We start from the raw sequence: 22,866 nt of genomic DNA on the forward strand, positions 1-22,866 counted from the left end.
TAAATGGAGAGGGCTATAATTAAAACTTAAACCTACTCTACCCTATTGAAATAAAATACATAAAGTCGTGAACACTACTATAGGACAATATCATCAACTATTCCAGAAGAAAGAAAGATTTGTTTCTCCTCCTCTTCTTTTTGTCTCTGAATATTTTTTCTAAATTTTTGATCGTATTTTGATTAACAATGGTAGCCTCTACATATAACTTCATATTGCAAATTCTTAAACAAAAAATTTAATACAATTACCCTTTCCTAATGCACTGGAACTTATATGAAAATTAATTTATGTAGTTTTAGTTTTCAATAATTTTTTTATAATATAAATATTCTTGAAACATCAATTATCATGTCTTGAAACAGTTGTCAGTTTGCTGCCTTGCTAGTATTTATTTTATAACGTAGTGTGTGCTTTATACGTTATATGTATATGTCGTTGTATCTGTGAGGTTCATCAATAATGTTATTGTATTTTCAGTTTCTTTCTTTCATCACTTTTAATTCTTAACTTCTATTTTTTTCTGTATTGTATTAGCTGAGTTTTAAGAAAAAACTGAAAATTAATCGAACCGTACCGATACCAAAGAAAAATGATGTGATTGGGATGGTTTTAAAAAGTTTAATTTTGGTTATATATAGTAGAATAACCGAAAAGTTCGTATGATATTTATTTTTTTAGCAAAAAATCGGCCGAACCGAACCATTGACACCCCTAGTACTATCAATTATCTAATTAAGAATAAAATAAAAAAATTTAAGTTAAATTGTTACTAAGGAAAAATACATCACATCTCTTTGAACTTGCTATTAAAGTTTTAGTCAGACACTTGAACTGCAACATGTTCCAATTGAGCACCTAACACACATGATTAGTGTTCTATTAGACACTTCCAGTTCAAATTGTCAAAAAGTTTTTGCACGTGTTTTCAAGCGCCTATTACGTAGATAAGTTAACTATATAAATGTGCTACCTCTTTTAATTATATACATCAGCCTTAATTGGAGCAAACGTGAGGTTTTACGACTTATTAAGGCTAATGCTTATAATTACAGGATGTGACATATCTAAGTGGTTAACTTATGGCTATCACTGTAATGAGAGCTTCATAACCCGCACAAAAATCTTTTTAAATTTTGAATCAAAAGTGTTTAATAAGAACACTTTATCATGTGTTCAGGTGCTCAATCAAAACAAATTGGAGTTCAAATGTCTAAATGAAATTTACTGGCAAGTTTGAGGGGTTGTCGTATAACTTTTCGTGGGATAGATTAAAAAGAAAAATATATCATAAAAATTGGAACCAAGGGAGCATTGATTAGTAGGGGATAATTTTTTTCATATGATACATTAAATTAAAAGGAAAAATATACTACTCCATAAAGATTTGAAAGTAAGAAACGATTCTAGATTACAAATAGTTAGTAGAAGTTTAGTTTTTGTCTCTGAGATTGAACTAAGTTTATTTTTGTACTGTAATTTGTTATTTAAAAGTGTTCACACCAGGAATTCACCGAAACCAGTGATCTATCAGTAATTTACTAAAATCGATAATTTACTAAAATCAATAACTTTCCAGTAACTTACGAAAACAAGTTTCTGTTTATCAAAATCAAAAAACATTAAAGACAGAAATTAGATGAAACAGAAACTTTTCGAGCCCACAAGTCGGAAAGAAATCTAATCCCCTCACAGTTGTCAAGGTTAATGGATTAATTTCTCCCAGGATAAAACGGAAAACTATTCTGCGATAGCAGCAATGCAAATTGCAGAACTTCAGCAAACTCAAATGGCGGCAGCAAATCACATCACACTTCGGTATTTTTGTTTTTGGAAAAATAATAAAGAGAAGAAGGGAGAAATTTCAGAATTTTCAATCTATAAAATTTGAGACAAGTAAATTTATAGGTAAATTTATAAAAAGTGAAAGGGAAAGATGAAAAGGTGCAATCTAAAAGGTGTTTTTTGGGTGCACTCCAAAAGGTACCTTTTCTCATTACCCATTCACACCCGAAAATCCCCCACATGAATAGGGAATGACTATATGATCGAAACATGTATGAAAAAACTGTGTGATTTGCAAGCCAAGATTAATCACATTTGGATAAGTAGGTTTCCCTTTGAACTTTCCGTAGTGAACATATGTCAAATATACTCGGTCAATCGGTAGATTTTATATCTTTGAATCGTCGAGCTTTGGTGTATACTTAGGCAACCATGCGTCACACAATTAACCCTTTAACCGTCTTTGGTTCTCATTGTTGTGTTTGTTTCAGCCATGAACCGCGCCTGGTCTCGTAAGTGTGTAGAGAATTGGCCTTACAGAATTCTCGTCGAAGCGGCTTACACTTCACACTTCCATAGTGATTCCTAAATGTGTAATCCTATAGAAACACTATTTGATATACCTTGTATCAAACTTAGAAACCATTAAAAAGCCATAACGCTTTATCCTTTTACTGAACATTGTCTTCACCATGAGAATGGACTAAAAATTTTGTTTGACAATGTTGAACTGTCAATCATAACTTTGTTTGACCTATTTGAACCTAGATCTTGGGATCTCTAGTCTTCTAGGTAGAGTTACCGCCATGTTGACTTGTCCTCGTCCATAGTCCTATTCCCTTAGATGATTTCTCAACCGCCTCTTTAGTTAGGCCTTTTGTAAGTGGATCCGACACATTATCCTTTAACCTTGCATAGTCAATTATGGTAATTCCACTAGAAAGTAGTTGTCTAATGGTATTATATCTTCATCGTATATGACAAAATTTCTCGTTATACATAATATGCTTCCAGCCCTTCCTATCGCCACTAGACTATCGCCAATGTATGCATATAGAAGCCAACGATTTGGGCCATAATGGAACATCTTCCAACAAATTCCGGACCCATTCAACTTCTTCATCGATCTTGTCTAAAGTTATGAACTTAGACTCCATTGTGGAGCAGGAAATACATGTATGTTTGGATGATTTTCAAGACAGTACTCCTCCACCAATGGTAAAAATGTATCCACTCGTGGATTTAATTTCATTTGATCCAGTGATTCAGTTTGCATCACCATACCCCTCAAACCGTGGGATATTTATTATAATGCAAAGCATAACTTCGAAAATAGGATATATCGTAGATTATAATACATATGGATGGTTTGCACTAGTTGTGGCCACAACCTTTTAACTATATATATATATGTCAGACATGAAAAAATCAATAATAGGACTAACGGAAGTAGACATGACAAATAATGGAGGAATATTTTATATTAGCCCAGATTTTATAATGAATTTAGCAGAATTTGGAAAGCACATAAAAATAGGAATACAGACCAAGGGATATGAAGAGATGTGTGACGGTAATAATTTATTAATATGCGTAGGATTTCTAGGAAAAATGACTAATAATAGTAATACAAAATTTAAAATCAAGGTAGAAGATGTAGTAGAAATAATGGGAAATAAAGGACAAATACAAATTAATGAAATTATAGTAGTATTCTGTTGTATTATTATTTGGTCCGATTTAGCGCTAGGTATATAATCTTTATAGTCTGCTGGTAAAGGTATAGATTTTTCTATTAATTTTGAGGCTTCTTCTTGAACTAATGTTGGTCTACTCATGAAAGAGTGATTTCTTTTAGTTCTGCTACTGTCTTTTTTAATTCTCTAATGTCACTAGTTAAAACTTCTACTTGTTGTGTTATTTTAGAGACTATGTGGGTTGAAGAAAATTACTGGAAAGATTAAAACTTATATAGAACTTATATATCTATTGAAACAAAAATATAACCCCCTATCACCCTTTTGGTATCAGAGCGAGAAGATTTTTGGACCTAAATCTGTATTTTAAACCCATATTTTAGACAAAAATATAAACTAGTTTTACTTATTTATTTTTTTTGGTAATGAAAGATAATTATTTAGCTGTAAAACAAGAGTTAGAAAAATTATATCCGGAATATACTAAATTACGCAGTACCAAAGAAAACCAGTTAAGACTACAAGAGTTAATAGATATAATATCAGGATTAGAATATAAATTACTACGATATATAAAATCTAGAAAGACTTTAAAAAACCAAAAGCGATTTAGACCATATTGATTGTATGAGAACACTACCCTTTGTCAGACAAATACAAATTAATCATTGGTATTTATATAGAGATATAAAGAAAAGACGAGAAAATCAACAAGTAGAAAAAGCCCTAAGTGCATATTTAGAGATAATAAATTCAGAAACGTTATCATCACTAATACAAAATAGACTTTTACAAAGTCAGATTAACGAAGAAACAATCTCTGCTATAACTTGGGAATTACACGGTATAAGAGAAGATATAGAAAGACTTACAACTAGTATAGAACATCAGAAACAAGTTTGTAAAATAAAAATCCCGTTAGGATAATAAATAAAGCTAGAGAGATAGATATCTTAAAAAATCTAGAATACTTAGACTTAAAAATATACCCAGAAAAGAAGTATAGAGCATTAACAGACCATAGTATTATAAAGTGTAATTTTAGTAACGGAGATCATATATTACATAGTGAAGATAAACAATTAAATACATTAGTAGATTTAGTCATAAATTTCAGTGAAAAAGTACAAGAAAATAATAAAGATATTACTAGAATATTAGAAGTAGTAGCTACATCTCAGACTAAGCAAAAGAAAACCTTTGAAAAATTAGAACAAAACCTAGATTACTTAAAAACACAAGAATTAGAATTAGAAAAGAAAGTTCAGACTCTAGTTAATAAATTTAATCTAGAAAAATTACCTACAAAAACGGAAATAGAAAAGTTAGTTAAAGTTGTTATAGAAAAACCAAAAGAAATAGAACTAAAAACAACCCACATAGTCTCTAAAATAACACAACAAGTAGAAGTTTTAACTAGTGACATTAGAGAATTAAAAAAGACAGTAGCAGAACTAAAAGAAATCACTCTTTCATGAGTAGACCAACATTAGTTCAAGAAGAAGCCTCAAAATTAATAGAAAAATCTATACCTTTACCAGCAGACTATAAAGATTATATACCTAGCGCTAAATCGGACCAAATAATAATACAACAGAATACTACTATAATTTCATTAATATTAGAAATAATAAAGAAAATAGAAAAAATAGTACCAAGGTTAGAATTATTAGACGAACGCATTTCGTGGTTAACTGAACAACAAAGAGAAAAAAATAAAGAGACGTTTAAAAATAAAGAAGTTGACGAATTAATAGACCAATTAAAAAAGGTAGAAATAACACCTCAAAAAGATAAAGTTAAAGTACTTAGAAAACCACAAAAATGGACCTTCTTTCAACTAGACAAAGAAACGAAGGAGGATCAGAAAGGCAAGAAAGACAAAGAGTAAATTTTTCAGATAATAGAATAAGTAATAATTTCTTATCAAGAATTTTAAATAGAAGAACCCCAGAAGAAAATAATCAGCAGTTAAGTGAGGTAATAGACGTAGATAGAGATATACAAATTTTTCAACAAAACCAATTGAAACTGTTAAATCCAAAAACTCTATATAATATAAGACAGTTTTCAAGTACAGCTCAATTATATAGAAATTATAGAGAACAACAAATATCAGCCATAGGAAATAAAATTACTACCATAAATTTAATAGACCCAGTAGCTGTGAGACAAATAAAAAATATTAGAAGAAGTTTAATGCATATGGGATTAATAGTAGTAGGATTAAAAGGACTAACTAGAAAGAACTTAGGAACTAAAGTTTTAATAGTAATTTACGACGATAGATGGTCAGACATGAAAAAATCAATAATAGGACTAACGGAAGTAGACATGACAAATAATGGAGGAATATTTTATATTAGCCCAGATTTTATAATGAATTTAGCAGAATTTGGAAAGCACATAAAAATAGGAATACAGACCAAGGGATATGAAGAGATGTGTGACGGTAATAATTTATTAATATGCGTAGGATTTCTAGGAAAAATGACTAATAATAGTAATACAAAATTTAAAATTAAGGTAGAAGATGTAGTAGAAATAATGGGAAATAAAGGAATAAGACTAATAAAGCCTATAAAAATAAATCCTGAAGAATATGCAGGGATGGAATTAAATCTAGAGGATTTTAATACAAAAAAGATTTTACAGCCAGAATCCCACCTAATGTACACTAATTCTAAGGGAGAGACATCTGTACGTTTTACTAATTATAATTATATGCCACAAAAAGACATAGAAGAAGAAAGTACTTTAGACGAAAATGAAATTACAGACACAACTTTTATGAATATAGAATTAATACAAGACGAGTTTGCGGTAGACGAAGCTATAGAAAAAGCAAAAAGACTTCAAAAAGAAAATAAAAATATGCTTTTTAAATGTAAAGGATGTAAGTTAGGAGAATTAACAATAGAAGAAACCATAAGTCACTTTAAATTATGTGAAGCCCGAACTGATAATTGGGGATATAGAGTAGAACAGATAAACCAAAGAAAATCAGACGATTTTGATAAAATATTAGAAGACATGCAAAACAGTGATGACGAACTAGAAATAGACTCTATAATAAGTCAAAAAGAATTAATGGAATCTAGTGCATCTAGTTCTAGTCCATTTCAAAGAACAACAGGAGAACAATATACTATAGATACTAGCACAGGAAATGTACCTAGAAGAAGAGTTTTTAGAACAGGTGGAGAACCTTTAAATAATGTTAAACCATCAGGAAAAAGAATGCCTATAGAAGAACCCATTATTCTTCAAGAAGGAGGTAATAAAGGTAAAATATTAAATATAGCAGCACATGACCCGCAAAGATGGAATTCAGTGATAGATCTTTGGAAAGGAATAGTAGTAGCAGACTATATAAAAACATATAGTGAAACAGACGCAGAAACAATGTATAAATATTTAGAAACATTTTTAGGAGAATCAGCCAAAGCTTTATGGGAAGCTTATAAAGAAAATTTTCCAATGGAATTTCAACACCTAGTATCCATGGGAGCAAACCCATATAATTTTACTAATAAAATACATACTTTGATTACAGGGGAAGATCTAAATAGTGGATTATTAGTACTACAAAGAAATGCAGTAATAAAATTAGAACAACTAAGCATAAGTAGTTGGTTTCATATTAAGAAATTTTTAAACGATTATTTTTACTACTGTACTATTAGTGGAAATGCATTTGATCAAGAATTAGGTAAAAAGTTATTTAATAAACTACTAGGAGCCTTAGGAAGAGAAATAGAAGATAGATGGAATAAGAGAGACGGAGTAATGCAGAATCCTAATTTAACGTGGTCCATAGGACATAGAATACAACATATAATGGATATACTACAAGAAAAATGTACTCATATACAAATACAAAAACAGTTAAAAGAAAATGAAATGAACTTTTGTAAAAGCGTAGTTTACACGACACAAAGTTATGATAAAGACAATTATAAAAAGAAAAAGCATAAAAAATACCGAACGCATTATAATAGAAATTATCCTCAATATAATAGAAAGAAATATTACCTTAGAAAATCATCAGCTAGAAAACCTTATTTAGACAGAAATAGGCATGTAAGAAAATACCGAACAGAAAGAAATTATAGAAATAAATTAGAATGCTTCACTTGTGGAAGTGTAGAACACTTAGCAAATACATGTCCAAAAAGAATAAATAATAAGACAAGAAATTCCCAGCTAATTGAAGATTTTCAAGAAACATTAATAAATGTAGACGAGTATATGTCAGATGCAGAAAGCATATATTCTATAGTAAGTGTAGACACTGAAGAAAAAATCAAAACAGACTCATCAGACTCAGAAGCAGACGAATTAATTAATGAAATAGGATTAGAAAATCTAGACTTAGAAGCAATGGATAATTTAGCAAATATAGCCGAAGACTGTAACCATGAGTTTGAACGAAATAAAGGATTGGATAGTAACGCATGTTTCTTTTGTAAATGGTATCCTAGTAGAGACAAAAGAGTTAAATGTAAAAATTGTTACATAGAAGGATGTACAATGTGTATAGAAAAAGAATTTAAAACAAAAATAAATAAAGAAACAACTCATAAGAAAATTGAAGACCCTACTATTAGTCTAAGAATAATAACATTAGAAACAAGAATAAATGAATTAGAAACCAGATTATGTAACCTAGAAAGAGGAAAACAAAGAGAAGTAGATAGTGAAGACGAAGAAATAAGATTATCAAATATACAACCAATAATGAAACCATTAACAATAATACCAGAAGAATCTCAAGCAGAATTAATGAGCATAGAAGACCATGAAGCATTAGTATGTAATGAAGATAAAAAATTAGGAACAATAAAAATACTTGCAAGAATTAAAATAGATGATTATGAGATAGAAACGTTAGCATTAGTAGATTCAGGGTGCACAAAGTGCATAATAAATAAAAGAATAGTTCCACCTAATTTAATAAAAATTCTAGAAAAACCAGTTGCGGCCATGCAAATGGATGGAACCCATAATATATATAGACATTATGTTCATAAAGCCTACATTAGCTTTATAAATACATGTTCAGAGTTTTACAAACCAAGTTATAAAATGGATAAGATATGGGTAAGAGAGCTTAATATAAATGTAGACTTTGTCATAGGGTTAGACTTCATGTTACATAATAATGGTAGCTGTATGATTACAAGAGATGGAGTAATTTTCTTAAAAAATATTACTCATACACCAGTACAAGTTCTTAAAACTGAAACAAAGATTCGTCATAGAAAGATCTCTACCACAGACCTGCAAAAGAAAAAAGATAGTTGTTGTAAAGAATGTGAAGAAAAGAATACATGTTGTAAAGACAAACAAGAAATAAAAAATTTAACTCTGGAAGAAAAAGAAATTCTAGGAGAAGAAGACATGCTAGAAAAAGATTATACTTTAATAGATATAGAGACAGAGTTATATAATTTTAAAACAGGAATAGAAAGAATAGGAATAATAAAAAATCAAAAAGACCTAGATAATATAATAAAAATACTAGATGAAATAGAAATTATAGGAGAAAAACCATTAAAACATTGGAAAAATAACAGGATTGTATGTAAATTAGATATAATAAATCCAGACTATATAATTAAAACAGCATCTATTGAAGCAACAAATCAAGATGTAGAAGATTTTAAGGTACAAATAAAAGAACTATTGGACTTAGGAGTAATACGGAGATCTACTTCTAAACATAGATTAGCAGCATTTATGGTAAGAAATCATAGCGAAATAGTAAGAGGAAAAGCAAGAATGGTAATAAACTATAAAAGACTTAATGATAACACTAGAACAGATGGATATAAGTTACCAGACAAAACAGAACTAATAAATAGAATACAAGGAAAGAAAATATTTAGTAAATTTGATTGTAAATCAGGATATTGGCAGGTACGAATGCATGAAGATAGTATAGAATGGACTGCATTCACCTGTCCTGAAGGACATTTCGAATGGTTAGTAATGCCATTTGGATTAAAGACAGCTCCACCAATTTTCCAAAGAAAAATGGATAGTATATTTGGAGAATATAAAAGGTTTGTATTAGTATATGTAGATGATATACTAGTATTTAGTAGAGATATTAAAGAACATTTAGGACACCTACAAACGGTATTTAGATTATTTGTAGAAAATGGGATAATAATTAGTAAAAAGAAAATGGAACTATGTAAAAATTATATAAACTTTTTAGGAGTAGTACTAGGAGAAGGTAAGATAAAATTACAACCTCATATAGCCAAAAAAGCTTTAGAAATGCCAGACAAGTTAGACAATGTTAAAGAATTACAAAGATTCTTAGGAATAGTCAATTATGCTAGAAATTTTATAAAAGATTTAGGAAAAATAGCAGGACCATTATATTCAAAGACTGGATCAAATGGTCAAAAACACTTTAATACTGAAGACATTAAATTAGTACAAAAAATAAAAGAAAAAATAAAAAACATTTCAGATTTAAATATGCCACTAGAAACAGACTATTTAATTATAGAAACAGACGGTAGTTTTGAAGGATGGGGAGCAGTATTAAAAGCAAAACCTAGTAAATATAGTAATAAAAATGAAGAAAAGATATGTGCTTATCAAAGTGGTAAGTATAAAGAAAAAGGAAATATGAGTAGTATAGATGCAGAAATCTTAGCCGTAATATATGGATTAAATAGTTTCAGACTATATATTTTAAATAAACCAGAAATACTAGTTAGAACAGACTGTGAAGCTATAGTTAAATTCTATCAAAAGATAAATGATAAAAATAGTAGTAGAAGACGATGGCTAAATTTTTTAGATACCATTTCAATTTACAATTTAAAATTTGAACATATAAAAGGAAAAGATAATAATTTAGCAGATCAATTAAGTAGATTAAATATTACTGCTAACTAAATTTTTTGTTTGAACAGCATGAGACCTTCCAGTTCTCAGACAGCAGACAAGGGGAAAGGCATAGCCTCAACCCAAGACACATACAGACAGACAGTATTAGGTAACCTTCATTTTAGACCTACATCTTTATTAGAAAGAAATGCTATGGAAGAAAGAATACAATTCGGAGCCAATAATTTAGTAGTCTATCAGCCATCAAATTGGACTTTTAAACTATTACCAGAATATGTAATAGATAGACAACAAAGATGCTTAGTGGATAATTTATGGATTTCGCGTAATAAAAAAGACGGAGCTAAACATTTTGTAGCCACTATAAATGCACTTTGTTAATATTTTACAGACCGAAATTTAGACAAAAAATTTAAATTTTAAGTTGTAGTTCACGGTAAAACTAATGGTATTTTTGAGACTTGGATAGAAGTTGTAGACTCTATTAAAGACATAAGGAAACCTCTTTTTAAGGGATTTAATAATTTTACTGAAGCATTAGACTATGCTAGAGGCACATTGGGTCCAAATTATTATATTTCTCCAGCCCTCAGACAAAACCCAGACAAAATCCCTCAGTACAATGTACAAAAAGACACAGACAAAATAATCTTTTGCGACCATTGTTCTACCATGACCGATGTAGTCAAAAGACTAAACCAGCAAAAAGAGACATTGGTTCAAGAAAAAATGCAACTCTTGGATCAGGTGAAGACATTAGAACAAAGACTACAAGCATTAAAATTCGAATTGATGCAGTCTCAGAGTTCTCCATCTCAGAAAAAAATGGATGAGACGGGTGTGCATTCCCCAATGAATGCAATTAGACCCACTGTATCGGGTAAGGATACAGCTAGTCCGGTTCAAACGGTAGCCGGTAAAGACTTATCAAATCCGTTAATGGCTGTCACTTTGCCTAAAAGTGAAGACGAGGGATGTTCATCTCTCCAAACCAGACGGAGACTACCAAAGACACTTACGCAAGGAGCGACTTCTACAAGGAAAAGCACACTTGCAAAAAAGAAGAAAAATGAAAAAATAGAAAATATAGTAAAAGAGACACTAGAAAGATAAATATATAGTCAAAGATCCTAGTCCAGAATTATCTCCAAGACAAGGGATGTCACCAGTCCATTCAGATTTTGAAGGAGAAGATATTAATTTTCAAGACTCGCAAGATCCAAATGATGTAGATTCAGGCATGAGTTTTGACTCAATTGCCCTACACAATTTAGACACTTAGATCAGTTAAAAAAAAAAAAAGAGATTTGAAAAGACATGGTTAGACATGGTTCAGAAAAAGATGAAAGAAAAAGACAAAGGTGAAGTAGAGAAAAAGTCATGAAAGGAAAAGACAAAGTGAAGTAGAAAGAAAGTCATGACTTGGAAGATTTAGTTCGGTGGATCATGTGGACAAAGACATAGAAAAGAGAAACAAGGACATTAAAAAAATGACAAAAGCATCAATAATTAAAGACAAAGGTATGGAAAAGAGAGAGACAAGGACATTAGTCATCTTTTAGAAAAATGAGATGAGACAAGCTCAATAATAGAGGTAGAAGACTTTTGACTTTGGACTTTGTAATTTTTCAAGACACGTTGGAGCAATAATGTTGACAGTTCAGAAAAAAGAAGACCAGATTTTATTAAAGTAGCTGTAATAAAGTAGTAGTTTTATCTAGAAATGGGACAGCTCAGCAAACGGACAAAATTATAAAGTATCTTTTGAAAAGTTTCATGTGACGATGGGGCCCTAAGAGTACCCAGCTGAACTCAAAAGATTCTTCACAAATTTGAAGTCCGCATTTGAAGTCCGTCAGACCCCTATAAATAGCAGTGTTTTGCAGAGAAGGAGGGCATCAGAAAATTAACATCGATCAAGAAAGCAAGACACAATCACCAAAAAAGCCTTCAACAAAAAATTCTCTCACCAACCACTCCATATTCCTCTTCCCTTCCAAAAATGCCCCAACTCCTTTTCCCAATAAAATCCTTTGTAATATAACTTCCCTGTAAAATAGTTTTAATCTTTCCAGTAATTTTCTTTTAGTGTGAAGTAGTTTTTCGGGTTCTCCGAAAGGGAAACCTCTCTCCATCTTCAGACATGTAAGTTTTTATCTATGTTTTCTGTACTAATCTCCCTACTATGTAAATTATTTTATGTTCAATATTATGTTGAATTAAAATATTATGTTGATAATATTTGAGTAATTACTTACCTGTTGTTATGAATCTATTACTCTTAGTATATGGTTATTCTCTTAATTTCTTAATGGACTCAATGGATTAACCTGTAAATTCCTAGGTGTTTGAAAAGGCCGTTTTAATGTCCAAATGATAAAAGGATGATGTTGGCCATGGTAACCGGGGTGTGGTTAAAGAAGATGGATATTAAGAACCAAAATTAAGAGAAAGAGATGAACAGTGTAATAAAGATTCATAACTAAAACAGATTTTTCAAAAAAAAAAAAAAAACAAAAACGAAAATTATAAAAATTGGGAGAATAGGCAGAAAATAAGAAAAACACCTACATGATAAGAAGATTCAAGGAGTGAGGGAATACCGAGTAGGATTGTTTAACATATAAGTAAAAACCACATAATATTGCTATTTTTCTTTCTACAAAAATTAAAACTTATATAGAACTTATATATCTATTGAAACAAAAATATAACCCCTATCACCCTTTTGGTATCAGAGCGAGAAGAATTTTGGACCTAAATCTGTATTTTAAACCCATATTTTCGACAAAAATATAAACTAGTTTTACTTATTTATTTTTTTGGTAATGAAAGATAATTATTTAGCTGTAAAACAAGAGTTAGAAAAATTATATCCGGAATATACTAAATTACGCAGTACCAAAGAAAACCAGTTAAGACTACAAGAGTTAATAGATATAATATCAGGATTAGAATATAAATTACTACGATATATAAAATCTAGAAAGACTTTAAAAAACCAAAAGCGATTTAGACCATATTGATTGTATGAGAACACTACCCTTTGTCAGACAAATACAAATTAATCATTGGTATTTATATAGAGATATAAAGAAAAGACGAGAAAATCAACAAGTAGAAAAAGCCCTAAGTGCATATTTAGAGATAATAAATTCAGAAACATTATCATCACTAATACAAAATAGACTTTTACAAAGTCAGATTAACGAAGAAACAATCTCTGCTATAACTTGGGAATTACACGGTATAAGAGAAGATATAGAAAGACTTACAACTAGTATAGAACATCAGAAACAAGTTTGTAAAATAAAAATCCCGTTAGGATAATAAATAAAGCTAGAGAGATAGATATCTTAAAAAATCTAGAATACTTAGACTTAAAAATATACCCAGAAAAGAAGTATAGAGCATTAACAGACCATAGTATTATAAAGTGTAATTTTAGTAACGGAGATCATATATTACATAGTGAAGATAAACAATTAAATACATTAGTAGATTTAGTCATAAATTTCAGTGAAAAAGTACAAGAAAATAATAAAGATATTACTAGAATATTAGAAGTAGTAGCTACATCTCAGACTAAGCAAAAGAAAACCTTTGAAAAATTAGAACAAAACCTAGATTACTTAAAAACACAAGAATTAGAATTAGAAAAGAAAGTTCAGACTCTAGTTAATAAATTTAATCTAGAAAAATTACCTACAAAAACGGAAATAGAAAAGTTAGTTAAAGTTGTTATAGAAAAACCAAAAGAAATAGAACTAAAAACAACCCACATAGTCTCTAAAATAACACAACAAGTAGAAGTTTTAACTAGTGACATTAGAGAATTAAAAAAGACAGTAGCAGAACTAAAAGAAATCACTCTTTCATGAGTAGACCAACATTAGTTCAAGAAGAAGCCTCAAAATTAATAGAAAAATCTATACCTTTACCAGCAGACTATAAAGATTATATACCTAGCGCTAAATCGGACCAAATAATAATACAACAGAATACTACTATAATTTCATTAATATTAGAAATAATAAAGAAAATAGTAAAAATAGTACCAAGGTTAGAATTATTAGACGAACGCATTTCGTGGTTAACTGAACAACAAAGAGAAAAAAATAAAGAGACGTTTAAAAATAAAGAAGTTGACGAATTAATAGACCAATTAAAAAAGGTAGAAATAACACCTCAAAAAGATAAAGTTAAAGTACTTAGAAAACCACAAAAATGGACCTTCTTTCAACTAGACAAAGAAACGAAGGACGATCAGAAAGGCAAGAAAGACAAAGAGTAAATTTTTCAGATAATAGAATAAGTAATAATTTCTTATCAAGAATTTTAAATAGAAGAACCCCAGAAGAAAATAATCAGCAGTTAAGTGAGGTAATAGACGTAGATAGAGATATACAAATTTTTCAACAAAACCAATTGAAACTGTTAAATTCAAAAACTCTATATAATATAAGACAGTTTTCAAGTACAGCTCAATTATATAGAAATTATAGAGAACAACAAATATCAGCCATAGGAAATAAAATTACTACCATAAATTTAATAGACCCAGTAGCTGTGAGACAAATAAAAAATACTAGAAGAAGTTTAATGCATATGGGATTAATAGTAGTAGGATTAAAAGGACTAACTAGAAAGAACTTAGGAACTAAAGTTTTAATAGTAATTTACGACGATAGATGGTCAGACATGAAAAAATCAATAATAGGACTAACGGAAGTAGACATGACAAATAATGGAGGAATATTTTATATTAGCCCAGATTTTATAATGAATTTAGCAGAATTTGAAAAGCACATAAAAATAGGAATACAGACCAAGGGATATGAAGAGATGTGTGACGGTAATAATTTATTAATATGCGTAGGATTTCTAGGAAAAATGACTAATAATAGTAATACAAAATTTAAAATTAAGGTAGAAGATGTAGTAGAAATAATGGGAAATAAAGGAATAAGACTAATAAAGCCTATAAAAATAAATCCTGAAGAATATGCAGGGATGGAATTAAATCTAGAGGATTTTAATACAAAAAAGATTTTACAGCCAGAATCCCACCTAATGTACACTAATTCTAAGGGAGAGACATCTGTACGTTTTACTAATTATAATTATATGCCACAAAAAGACATAGAAGAAGAAAGTACTTTAGACGAAAATGAAATTACAGACACAACTTTTATGAATATAGAATTAATACAAGACGAGTTTGCGGTAGACGAAGCTATAGAAAAAGCAAAAAGACTTCAAAAAGAAAATAAAAATATGCTTTTTAAATGTAAAGGATGTAAGTTAGGAGAATTAACAATAGAAGAAACCATAAGTCACTTTAAATTATGTGAAGCCCGAACTGATAATTGGGGATATAGAGTAGAACAGATAAACCAAAGAAAATCAGACGATTTTGATAAAATATTAGAAGACATGCAAAACAGTGATGACGAACTAGAAATAGACTCTATAATAAGTCAAAAAGAATTAATGGAATCTAGTGCATCTAGTTCTAGTCCATTTCAAAGAACAACAGGAGAACAATATACTATAGATACTAGCACAGGAAATGCACCTAGAAGAAGAGTTTTTAGAACAGGAGGAGAACCTTTAAATAATGTTAAACCATCAGGAAAAAGAATGCCTATAGAAGAACCCATTATTCTTCAAGAAGGAGGTAATAAAGGTAAAATATTAAATATAGCAGCACATGACCCGCAAAGATGGAATTCAGTGATAGATCTTTGGAAAGGAATAGTAGTAGCAGACTATATAAAAACATATAGTGAAACAGACGCAGAAACAATGTATAAATATTTAGAAACATTTTTAGGAGAATCAGCCAAAGCTTTATGGGAAGCTTATAAAGAAAATTTTCCAATGGAATTTCAACACCTAGTATCCATGGGAGCAAACCCATATAATTTTACTAATAAAATACATACTTTGATTACAGGGGAAGATCCAAATAGTGGATTATTAGTACTACAAAGAAATGCAGTAATAAAATTAGAACAACTAAGCATAAGTAGTTGGTTTCATATTAAGAAATTTTTAAACGATTATTTTTACTACTGTACTATTAGTGGAAATGCATTTGATCAAGAATTAGGTAAAAAGTTATTTAATAAACTACTAGGAGCCTTAGGAAGAGAAATAGAAGATAGATGGAATAAGAGAGACGGAGTAATGCAGAATCCTAATTTAACGTGGTCCATAGGACATAGAATACAACATATAATGGATATACTACAAGAAAAATGTACTCATATACAAATACAAAAACAGTTAAAAGAAAATGAAATGAACTTTTGTAAAAGCGTAGTTTACACGACACAAAGTTATGATAAAGACAATTATAAAAAGAAAAAGCATAAAAAATACCGAACGCATTATAATAGAAATTATCCTCAATATAATAGAAAGAAATATTACCTTAGAAAATCATCAGCTAGAAAACCTTATTTAGACAGAAATAGGCATGTAAGAAAATACCGAACAGAAAGAAATTATAGAAATAAATTAGAATGCTTCACTTGTGGAAGTGTAGAACACTTAGCAAATACATGTCCAAAAAGAATAAATAATAAGACAAGAAATTCCCAGCTAATTGAAGATTTTCAAGAAACATTAATAAATGTAGACGAGTATATGTCAGATGCAGAAAGCATATATTCTATAGTAAGTGTAGACACTGAAGAAAAAATCAAAACAGACTCATCAGACTCAGAAGCAGACGAATTAATTAATGAAATAGGATTAGAAAATCTAGACTTAGAAGCAATGGATAATTTAGCAAATATAGCCGAAGACTGTAACCATGAGTTTGAACGAAATAAAGGATTGGATAGTAACGCATGTTTCTTTTGTAAATGGTATCCTAGTAGAGACAAAAGAGTTAAATGTAAAAATTGTTACATAGAAGGATGTACAATGTGTATAGAAAAAGAATTTAAAACAAAAATAAATAAAGAAACAACTCATAAGAAAATTGAAGACCCTACTATTAGTCTAAGAATAATAACATTAGAAACAAGAATAAATGAATTAGAAACCAGATTATGTAACCTAGAAAGAGGAAAACAAAGAGAAGTAGATAGTGAAGACGAAGAAATAAGATTATCAAATATACAACCAATAATGAAACCATTAACAATAATACCAGAAGAATCTCAAGCAGAATTAATGAGCATAGAAGACCATGAAGCATTAGTATGTAATGAAGATAAAAAATTAGGAACAATAAAAATACTTGCAAGAATTAAAATAGATGATTATGAGATAGAAACGTTAGCATTAGTAGATTCAGGGTGCACAAAGTGCATAATAAATAAAAGAATAGTTCCACCTAATTTAATAAAAATTCTAGAAAAACCAGTTGCGGCCATGCAAATGGATGGAACCCATAATATATATAGACATTATGTTCATAAAGCCTACATTAGCTTTATAAATACATGTTCAGAGTTTTACAAACCAAGTTATAAAATGGATAAGATATGGGTAAGAGAGCTTAATATAAATGTAGACTTTGTCATAGGGTTAGACTTCATGTTACATAATAATGGTAGCTGTATGATTACAAGAGATGGAGTAATTTTCTTAAAAAATATTACTCATACACCAGTACAAGTTCTTAAAACTGAAACAAAGATTCGTCATAGAAAGATCTCTACCACAGACCTGCAAAAGAAAAAAGATAGTTGTTGTAAAGAATGTGAAGAAAAGAATACATGTTGTAAAGACAAACAAGAAATAAAAAATTTAACTCTGGAAGAAAAAGAAATTCTAGGAGAAGAAGACATGCTAGAAAAAGATTATACTTTAATAGATATAGAGACAGAGTTATATAATTTTAAAACAGGAATAGAAAGAATAGGAATAATAAAAAATCAAAAAGACCTAGATAATATAATAAAAATACTAGATGAAATAGAAATTATAGGAGAAAAACCATTAAAACATTGGAAAAATAACAGGATTGTATGTAAATTAGATATAATAAATCCAGACTATATAATTAAAACAGCATCTATTGAAGCAACAAATCAAGATGTAGAAGATTTTAAGGTACAAATAAAAGAACTATTGGACATAGGAGTAATACGGAGATCTACTTCTAAACATAGATTAGCAGCATTTATGGTAAGAAATCATAGCGAAATAGTAAGAGGAAAAGCAAGAATGGTAATAAACTATAAAAGACTTAATGATAACACTAGAACAGATGGATATAAGTTACCAGACAAAACAGAACTAATAAATAGAATACAAGGAAAGAAAATATTTAGTAAATTTGATTGTAAATCAGGATATTGGCAGGTACGAATGCATGAAGATAGTATAGAATGGACTGCATTCACCTGTCCTGAAGGACATTTCGAATGGTTAGTAATGCCATTTGGATTAAAGACAGCTCCACCAATTTTCCAAAGAAAAATGGATAGTATATTTGGAGAATATAAAAGGTTTGTATTAGTATATGTAGATGATATACTAGTATTTAGTAGAGATATTAAAGAACATTTAGGACACCTACAAACGGTATTTAGATTATTTGTAGAAAATGGGATAATAATTAGTAAAAAGAAAATGGAACTATGTAAAAATTATATAAACTTTTTAGGAGTAGTACTAGGAGAAGGTAAGATAAAATTACAACCTCATATAGCCAAAAAAGCTTTAGAAATGCCAGACAAGTTAGACAATGTTAAAGAATTACAAAGATTCTTAGGAATAGTCAATTATGCTAGAAATTTTATAAAAGATTTAGGAAAAATAGCAGGACCATTATATTCAAAGACTGGATCAAATGGTCAAAAACACTTTAATACTGAAGACATTAAATTAGTACAAAAAATAAAAGAAAAAATAAAAAACATTTCAGATTTAAATATGCCACTAGAAACAGACTATTTAATTATAGAAACAGACGGTAGTTTTGAAGGATGGGGAGCAGTATTAAAAGCAAAACCTAGTAAATATAGTAATAAAAATGAAGAAAAGATATGTGCTTATCAAAGTGGTAAGTATAAAGAAAAAGGAAATATGAGTAGTATAGATGCAGAAATCTTAGCCGTAATATATGGATTAAATAGTTTCAGACTATATATTTTAAATAAACCAGAAATACTAGTTAGAACAGACTGTGAAGCTATAGTTAAATTCTATCAAAAGATAAATGATAAAAATAGTAGTAGAAGACGATGGCTAAATTTTTTAGATACCATTTCAATTTACAATTTAAAATTTGAACATATAAAAGGAAAAGATAATAATTTAGCAGATCAATTAAGTAGATTAAATATTACTGCTAACTAAATTTTTTGTTTGAACAGCATGAGACCTTCCAGTTCTCAGACAGCAGACAAGGGGAAAGGCATAGCCTCAACCCAAGACACATACAGACAGACAGTATTAGGTAACCTTCATTTTAGACCTACATCTTTATTAGAAAGAAATGCTATGGAAGAAAGAATACAATTCGGAGCCAATAATTTAGTAGTCTATCAGCCATCAAATTGGACTTTTAAACTATTACCAGAATATGTAATAGATAGACAACAAAGATGCTTAGTGGATAATTTATGGATTTCGCGTAATAAAAAAGACGGAGCTAAACATTTTGTAGCCACTATAAATGCACTTTGTTAATATTTTACAGACCGAAATTTAGACAAAAAATTTAAATTTTAAGTTGTAGTTCACGGTAAAACTAATGGTATTTTTCAGACTTGGATAGAAGTTGTAGACTCTATTAAAGACATAAGGAAACCTCTTTTTAAGGGATTTAATAATTTTACTGAAGCATTAGACTATGCTAGAGGCACATTGGGTCCAAATTATTATATTTCTCCAGCCCTCAGACAAAACCCAGACAAAATCCCTCAGTACAATGTACAAAAAGACACAGACAAAATAATCTTTTGCGACCATTGTTCTACCATGACCGATGTAGTCAAAAGACTAAACCAGCAAAAAGAGACATTGGTTCAAGAAAAAATGCAACTCTTGGATCAGGTGAAGACATTAGAACAAAGACTACAAGCATTAAAATTCGAATTGATGCAGTCTCAGAGTTCTCCATCTCAGAAAAAAATGGATGAGACGGGTGTGCATTCCCCAATGAATGCAATTAGACCCACTGTATCGGGTAAGGATACAGCTAGTCCGGTTCAAACGGTAGCCGGTAAAGACTTATCAAATCCGTTAATGGCTGTCACTTTGCCTAAAAGTGAAGACGAGGGATGTTCATCTCTCCAAACCAGACGGAGACTACCAAAGACACTTACGCAAGGAGCGACTTCTACAAGGAAAAGCACACTTGCAAAAAAGAAGAAAAATGAAAAAATAGAAAATATAGTAAAAGAGACACTAGAAAGATAAATATATAGTCAAAGATCCTAGTCCAGAATTATCTCCAAGACAAGGGATGTCACCAGTCCATTCAGATTTTGAAGGAGAAGATATTAATTTTCAAGACTCGCAAGATCCAAATGATGTAGATTCAGGCATGAGTTTTGACTCAATTGCCCTACACAATTTAGACACTTAGATCAGTTAAAAAAAAAAAAAGAGATTTGAAAAGACATGGTTAGACATGGTTCAGAAAAAGATGAAAGAAAAAGACAAAGGTGAAGTAGAGAAAAAGTCATGAAAGGAAAAGACAAAGTGAAGTAGAAAGAAAGTCATGACTTGGAAGATTTAGTTCGGTGGATCATGTGGACAAAGACATAGAAAAGAGAAACAAGGACATTAAAAAAATGACAAAAGCATCAATAATTAAAGACAAAGGTATGGAAAAGAGAGAGACAAGGACATTAGTCATCTTTTAGAAAAATGAGATGAGACAAGCTCAATAATAGAGGTAGAAGACTTTTGACTTTGGACTTTGTAATTTTTCAAGACACGTTGGAGCAATAATGTTGACAGTTCAGAAAAAAGAAGACCAGATTTTATTAAAGTAGCTGTAATAAAGTAGTAGTTTTATCTAGAAATGGGACAGCTCAGCAAACGGACAAAATTATAAAGTATCTTTTGAAAAGTTTCATGTGACGATGGGGCCCTAAGAGTACCCAGCTGAACTCAAAAGATTCTTCACAAATTTGAAGTCCGCATTTGAAGTCCGTCAGACCCCTATAAATAGCAGTGTTTTACAGAGAAGGAGGGCATCAGAAAATTAACATCGATCAAGAAAGCAAGACACAATCACCAAAAAAGCCTTCAACAAAAAATTCTCTCACCAACCACTCCATATTCCTCTTCCCTTCCAAAAATGCCCCAACTCCTTTTTCCAATAAAATCCTTTGTAATATAACTTCCCTGTAAAATAGTTTTAATCTTTCCAGTAATTTTCTTTTAGTGTGAAGTAGTTTTTCGGGTTCTCCGAAAGGGAAACCTCTCTCCATCTTCAGACATGTAAGTTTTTATCTATGTTTTCTGTACTAATCTCCCTACTATGTAAATTATTTTATGTTCAATATTATGTTGAATTAAAATATTATGTTGATAATATTTGAGTAATTACTTACCTGTTGTTATGAATCTATTACTCTTAGTATATGGTTATTCTCTTAATTTCTTAATGGACTCGATGGATTAACCTGTAAATTCCTAGGTGTTTGAAAAGGCCGTTTTAATGTCCAAATGATAAAAGGACGATGTTGGCCATGGTAACCGGGGTGTGGTTAAAGAAGATGGATATTAAGAACCAAGATTAAGAGAAAGAGATGAACAGTGTAATAAAGATTCATAACTAAAACAAATTTTTCAAAAAAAAAAAAAACGAAAATTATAAAAATTGGGAGAATAGGCAGAAAATAAGAAAAACACCTACATGATAAGAAGATTCAAGGAGTGAGGGAATACCGAGTAGGATTGTTTAACATATAAGTAAAAACCACATAATATTGCTATTTTTCTTTCTACAAAAATTAAAACTTATATAGAACTTATATATCTATTGAAACAAAAATATAACCCCCTATCACCCTTTTGGTATCAGAGCGAGAAGAATTTTGGACCTAAATCTGTATTTTAAACCCATATTTTCGACAAAAATATAAACTAGTTTTACTTATTTATTTTTTTGGTAATGAAAGATAATTATTTAGCTGTAAAACAAGAGTTAGAAAAATTATATCCGGAATATACTAAATTACGCAGTACCAAAGAAAACCAGTTAAGACTACAAGAGTTAATAGATATAATATCAGGATTAGAATATAAATTACTACGATATATAAAATCTAGAAAGACTTTAAAAAACCAAAAGCGATTTAGACCATATTGATTGTATGAGAACACTACCCTTTGTCAGACAAATACAAATTAATCATTGGTATTTATATAGAGATATAAAGAAAAGACGAGAAAATCAACAAGTAGAAAAAGCCCTAAGTGCATATTTAGAGATAATAAATTCAGAAACATTATCATCACTAATACAAAATAGACTTTTACAAAGTCAGATTAACGAAGAAACAATCTCTGCTATAACTTGGGAATT

Source organism: Lycium barbarum, chromosome 11 (genome assembly GCF_019175385.1).
Source record: "Lycium barbarum isolate Lr01 chromosome 11, ASM1917538v2, whole genome shotgun sequence".
Classification (NCBI taxonomy): Eukaryota; Viridiplantae; Streptophyta; class Magnoliopsida; order Solanales; family Solanaceae; genus Lycium; species Lycium barbarum.